General features: G+C 36.2%; 1 non-coding gene across 1 annotated transcript; it reads right to left on the bottom strand.

Annotated features, from left to right (window-relative positions):
* Positions 1 to 1529: 1529 nt before the first annotated feature.
* On the bottom strand, positions 1530 to 1636 carry LOC127109847 (small nucleolar RNA R71). Its single transcript, XR_007797096.1, has one exon. It is a non-coding gene; the product is annotated as a small nucleolar RNA R71 (small nucleolar RNA).
* Between the last annotated feature and the right edge of the window lie 5466 nt (positions 1637 to 7102).

Genomic DNA, 7102 nt, shown 5'->3' with positions numbered 1-7102 from the left:
CTGCTCAAGTACTCCAAGAATCGCTATACTCTGTTACTTCGATCTCCAGGTTTTTATTGAATTATTATTGTTATTGCCCATTTATTATTATAAGAATGTTTACCGCAATATTGATCTGTTTATGCCTTGTGTTTGCCTTATTTAATATGTCCGGCTAAACTACAGGTATCGGTATGTAGCAACTTAATTTGATGGGATTTAATAATAACCGGTGAAAACCCTTTTTCTCAAATAACCTTTTAGGCTGAAGTTTTTAATCTAAATTTAATTAACTTTATCACAAAAGCGTGAAAAGCTATTTAATACGATTTTGCCACGAGAGTGGGAAATTAACTAAGGTGAGAACCAACAATCGCGAGAGCGTGAGACTCGAGCTGGATAGTAAAAATTAGGCATTGAGTTTAAAAACAGCGAGAGCACTTTAAAAGCAATTAGAACTTATTTATTTTCAAAAAGTAATTTTGACTTCAAATGGGACAGCGAGAGCGTACATTCTGACTTAAAGTTATAGACCGAATCAACAACCACGAGAGTGTGAGATAAAGACTTTTAAAGAAACATTTTCTATTGAGAGATATTTGGCATTTAAACTATTCGCCGGTGACTTATCGAATCCCTGAAAATTAATGCGCTGCATACTGATTCCTTCCATCAATTATTTCTTAAAACCAAACATTCCCCTTAGATTTACTATATAACCCCCGAACTTCTACTAATCATTCCCTTAGCTAAACATAGTGACGTTAGTAACACTAGTTTGACCATAGGTCCCTGTGGGATCGATATCTTTTAAAACTAAAGCGACTGGATTGCGCACTTGCAGTCAAGTACCCACAGACTACATTTTATATATAGCCAGACCAAGCATCAAGTTTTTGGCGCCGTTGTCGGGGACCTGTTTTAGTCGAATAGTGTGATTCTTTCGTTGCACGGTATAGACTAAGGTAAAAACAAAAACTAATCTTCTCTTCTTTTCTTTCCCTGATTGTATGCCAAGTACTCGCTCACAAGGCGATAACTTAGCACCACCAATCCCTAAATTAGAGCGTTTCCTATACGTGAGATGCCGAATACACGAATATCAACAAAAGTACGGTATTCCCGATATCTCCTTTCCTCCTAAATTAGAAGAAAAAGCAAACATGGCTGAAGAAGGACCCAAAAATCGTCTTCTTAAATTCTATACTACCCCGTCTCAACGAGAACCTCACAACAACATTGCTGCCCCCGCTATTAATCGAAACGATTTCGAGCTGAAACTCTCACTCCTATCAGCCGTCCAACAACATCAATTTGCTGGAAATCCAACAGAAGATCCTAATGAACGCCTGACCAAGTTTGTGCAGTATGCCGATACTGTAAAAGCGAATGGTGTATCTCAAGATGCGATAAGACTGCGCCTTTTTCCTTTCTCACTAAGAGACAGAGCTTGGGCTTGGTTGTAATCCTTGCCCTCCAACTCCGTTACAACATGGGAGGAACTGAAGAACGTCTTCTTATCCCGATACTTTCCGCCGAGCAAAACTGCTATGCTGAGAGCTAAAATCAACGAATTCAGGCAGAAAGATGCGGAATCTCTCTATGAAGCGTGGGAGAGATACAAGGACATGATGAGGATATGTCCACATCACGGTCTAGAAGACTGGGTGATCATTCACACATTTTATAATGGGCTTTTGTATAACACAAGACTTACAATAGACGCTGCCGCGGGCTGTGCACTTATGGATAAGCCATACACCGAAGCCTATCAACTCATTAAAAACATGGACCAAAACCATTGCCAATGGGGAGTGTAAGACCCCAATTTTGTCCCTAAGATCCCTCATGGCATCATAACATTACATTTGCATTGCCTCAAGGATCATAAGCATCTTGGTTCCCTTTACCTTTGGGTGAGACTCCTTGTGAGTGGTTTGAGATCACCAAACATGCTTGATTTGTATATCATTGCTTTTCTCATTTTTTTTACTAACCAAAAGCACAAAAATATGTCACTAACATCTTTTGTTTTATAGCTTGAGCAATCACAAGGTCAAAAGCCTCTAGGAGATCCTTGGTACAAGGACATGGTCAAGAAGAGATGAAAGCAAGCATGGTAATGGTTCCCAAATCTCTCATCCATCAAATATGCCTCCCTAGCATCTCAATTCATCATTTTGATCAAAGCAAGTCAAAGGGTTTGAGGTCTTGTTCTTCAAGGAAACCCTAATCCATCTGCGCACCACAATGCCTTGCTCATGAAGCAACCTCAGCCCATGGTCAAATACAACCAAGGGAAGTTCTTTAACTCTTCATTTCATGCATATTTGAACTTATTTGAGTATCCTCAATCATCAATTCATCAAGGTATGAGTTGTGGACCTGAGAAGTTGATCAGTCAATTCATCTGACTATTTTGAAATGCACTGAGACCTAACTTTTGATGTGTTGGTCAAATAGGGATAATTCCAAAAGAAAAAATGTTCTTAGGGACAATATGAACAACTTTCATGTTGATCAAAATTTTATTTGAAGCTTGGAAGAGCATCTTCCATTCCAATACGTTATAGGTCATTTTGACTGAAACCCTAATTTTCGGTCAACTTCCCAAGGACATAACTCATTCATTTTTTATGATTTTGAGGTGGGATCAAATTAATTGGAAATATTAAGATGTATACTTCAAATGTTATGTTGAACAAAAGTTCAAAATCGCAAAGGAAATACATGTGATAATGCAAGACATTATAGGTCCTTTTGGGTCAAAGGCATTAAAAGTCAAAAAAGTCCAACTTCAAGTGCCCATAATTTCTTCATCAAAAATCCAAATGATGCAAAATTTAAGTCCATCTTGATTGTATTGAAAATATCTACAATTTTTATGTTGGAGGTTTTTCCATTTGAATCTTGTATCATCCAAACAGAGGGGCTTGAAAGTTGGCCAATTTTAGAAACCTTGCCTTGACATGTTTTGCACATCACACTTTAAACTCAAATTTCCTAAATTTCCACATTCCAAATGGATTTTTGACCAACATAACAATTGTTCCTTACATCAAGACCTTTCCAACCATTACTCACATGGCTACATTTGGATTTGGCAAATATCATTTTCGAAGAGGAGAACCTTAAGTGCATTTTTTGGGAAACTTGATTCAACTACCATGCATGAGCTGATTACATCAAAATTGCACGTCCATTTCATTCATTCTTGATCTCAGCTTGCCAATCCATATGGAATTGGGCCCTCCATGCGCTTGTACAGGCCCATGCATGGATGCCCCCTTCACTCATGCAAATTTGAAATCACACTTTCAGCATGGCATTGGCTATAAATACATGGCATGAGAGCTTCCATTACACGCCTAATTTCCACCTGAAATGCTGCAGAATTCATTCCCTAACCATCACTAAAGAAGCAAGTTTCATTTCTCTTAAAATTTTCAGATCTAGAATTCAGCTTCATCTGGTTGTATTCTTAGATCTAGTGCTTCTAGACCTTCACCATACACTTCATTGAACTTCTGTTTTGATAAAGCAAGCAAGGTTTCAAGCTCAAATCACCAGAACTCAAGCTTACTCTCCAACTGGTATTTTCTTTGATTCTCCTAATCCTTTGACCTATTGGCTATGATTTTGTGTTGGCTGAAGTCCTCTCAATGGAGGCATCATGTTTATGCTTTTAATTTTTGCAATTCATTGAGTTCATGATGAACACCAGATTTTTCAACTTCTGATTTCTCAAATCATAGAGATCTAGAATGAAAATGGATGGTATAGGGATGATGTACATCATCCCAGCTTTCTATTGATATATAGATCGCACGTTTTGGTTGCCTTTTGAGTTTCTGTATTTTGGCCGGAATCTGGAAGCTCACCGGAGAAGACGGTTGCTCCGGTGGCTTCATCATGTCCAGTTTAAATCTGGACCGTTTGATCCATTTTCCAGATTCAATCAGGATCATTCATTGTTATGACTTTTAATTCTTTCTCATGTGCACGCATTGACTTGGATCCATGGTAGGCGCGCGCTTTGTGGCCTCTTGATTCGCCAGCTCAATTAATGAGCTTAGATCAGACGGTCCACACATTTTACAATTTCTATTTTCTGTTTTATTTTCCTTTTATTTTCTTTAATTCCAATTATTTGCAAAAATTAATATCTCTTTCATTTTTTATCCAAAAATCATGGGACCAATTGCATTAGTTCCTAAATAAATTCTAGTTTCTATTTCTAATTTTTAATATTTTTTATTTTGTCATTTGATATTTTTTGTGAATTTTCTCTTTTCTGGTTATTTTTAATTCATTTTAAATAGTTTTTTATATTCAAAAAATGCAAAAATATTTTCCTAACCTATTTGAATGATGATGGATCTATGAAAAATATTCTCATCAATTTTTGAATTGATTTGAGATTTATTTGAGATTTTAGTTCAATTAGGTTATTTTTATCCATTTTTAATTGATTAAAAATAGTTTCTGACTTCTAAAAATGCTGAAATGTTTTGTCAAACTTTGTTTGACCTTGTTGAACTTGGGATAAATTACTTGGACCTTTCAAGGTTGATTTGAAGTAATTTTGAAGTTTGACCTTTTCTTTTATTTTAATTCAAGTTTAATTTTGAATATTAAAAAATGCCAAAAATAGTTTATTCATTTCTTGACTTCCAATCTTCATCTCACTTCTGTTTTTGATTGTTTGACCTTGACTTTAAATGTTATTGGTCAACATATGTGGATTGGTACATGATTGTTCCATTTAATGCATTTATATTTCTTTTACCACTTTGTCATTTCCATTTCTCTTATTCATCTCTTTCTTCTTCTTCTTTTCTTTTTGATCAATGAGTTGAAGGTTGATAAGTTAGTATTGATTAGGGAGATTTAACCTTCCTTGATTCAAATCTAATTCATCTTGATCAATTGATCAAGTGAATGGCTTTGCATTAAGGATAGGTTGTCTTTTAAATCATGCAAAAGGCTTAAACCAATACAAGATCATTTCTCTTTTTCTTTTTGGCATGGCAAGTTGTTGGGACTTGTTCACTAATCAAGACTTCTAACTTGTGTTTGTTGCCCACATTATTATTGACCGGCCTCAGATAGTTGTGACTAACCATTAACCACTAACAACTAAATTTTACTTTGTGCAGTTTACTTTTATGCAATTTACTATTCATGCACATATTATCCATTTGCTTTTCTCTTTGCTCACTTGAGCACATGTTTATGTTAATGCCATTTGCCTTTTGCTCACTTGAGCACATAATTGTGTATATATTATTGTGCTTGTGTTTTTTTGTTTTGATTGTTGTGGACCAAAATGCAAAGAATTGGACTTAGTTTCTAGGACTTTCCCTATGCAAAGAAATGGAGAATTGGACTTAGATTATAGGACTTTCCTTATGCAAAATTGGAGTAGATGGACCTTAATGATGAAGATGGATTAGAAGGACCAAATCTCTAAACTCACTCTTGCCCATTCTTGTTTTACTTCATGGAACTTTTGATGTGTGTGCTTTTTGTGCTAGGAGCTTCCATTTGAGCTTAATTGGAGGACCATTGCCATGTTCATTCAAGTGGAAGATACAAGATACATTGAGGATCTCTTAAGAGACTTATTTGATTGCTTATGCTTTGTGGTTGCTTATTCCAAAGGATGGGAGCTACTTGGATCATCAATATGATCTCAAGAGAGGAACTCCTTGTGTGGTTTTGATTCTTCATCCCTTCTCTTTTTGCATTACTTAGGACCTTAGCCCTTCTTCTTCTTCTCTCCACTCTAACCCAACCCAAAACCTTTTGTGCAAACATTTAACCTTTGTTTTCAACATTAGAAACCTAAGCCTTATGCTTTTGATTTTCAAACCTTCTTTTCATAACACTTATTTTGAATTGAATCCTTAAGTCAACTCTAACCATTTTTGTATATACTTCTAATTGGTAAATATAACCCATTCAAATGTCTTTTTGTGGTTCCAATGGCCACCTTCTTAATCAAATTTTCATAACCTTTAGCTATTAGGTTTGAGTTATCTTTGTGGTAGATGTAATACTCACCTATATCCTTAGTGATGGACAATGAGTCTTCCATGCTTACTATAGGGTTAACCCCTCACTAGCATGTTGAAGCTATCCTCACATGGTGGATTTGTGGTTTGGTTGAGTTTTCTCCCTTTGATAACAAAAGACCTTAAGGTTTTTAGACCAATCAATTCACCCATTTGTTTTGAGATTTTTACCCCGAACTACGAGGTTTTGATCCTAATCTTTTTATAAGATGGTACGTAGGCAATGGGTTTATCCATCCAAACACAAAATGTAAATAACTTGTATATTCTCTTCTCATCTCTTCAATCATGTTTGCACAAATAAATTTTCACAAAACAACAACCTTTACAACAAGTATGAAAAGGGCTCCCTAGGAGTACCTAGGATGTTTTGGGTGCCTAACACCTTCCCATTGCATAACCAACCCCCTTACCCAGATCTCTGTTTCTTTTACTAGTTTTTGTTAAAACTATTAGGTTTTTGTTCGCTTTCTAACCATTCCTTTGGATAAATAAAAGTGCGGTGGCGACTTGACTTGTATGATTTACCTTGGATTTAGTCAATATCTCTAATGGTAACGAATACCCCGCTACAGAAAAGTGGCGACTCTGCTGGGGAAGCACTTGCCTAGTGGGTTTTGCCAACTTTTCATGCTTGTTTTATTGTATTGTTTTGTGACATATTTTTTGTGCAATTTGGGATCACTGTATTGTATGTAATGATTGAGTTGCTTGATATTAATTCCTTGTATGCTTGGTGATCTTTGTGAGATGAGTTCTATACCCGGACTCGAGTGCACTTAGGATATGAGAATGGCGTAGTCTTGTTGACTTGTGTGGAGTTATTCCTTAGCAAGTTGACTTGCAAGTCCATTCACTTGGTGGAGGTTATGTTGGGATCAACAATGTCACACGAGTAAGTTGTGGTTAGACATTACTCTTTCCAATATAGACCTTAGAAGCCAAGGACCTTAGTTTACCAAGCCCATCTTGGCCTATTCTTAGGATGTAGTGCGAAAGTCGTTCAAGTGTAAGATTTGATATGATTGTTACGCGATACTACACTC

Source organism: Lathyrus oleraceus, chromosome 7 (genome assembly GCF_024323335.1).
Source record: "Lathyrus oleraceus cultivar Zhongwan6 chromosome 7, CAAS_Psat_ZW6_1.0, whole genome shotgun sequence".
In the NCBI taxonomy this organism is placed as follows: domain Eukaryota; kingdom Viridiplantae; phylum Streptophyta; class Magnoliopsida; order Fabales; family Fabaceae; genus Lathyrus; species Lathyrus oleraceus.
The sequence above is the reverse complement of the archived record's forward strand: the minus strand, read 5'-3'. Positions and strand labels throughout refer to the sequence as shown.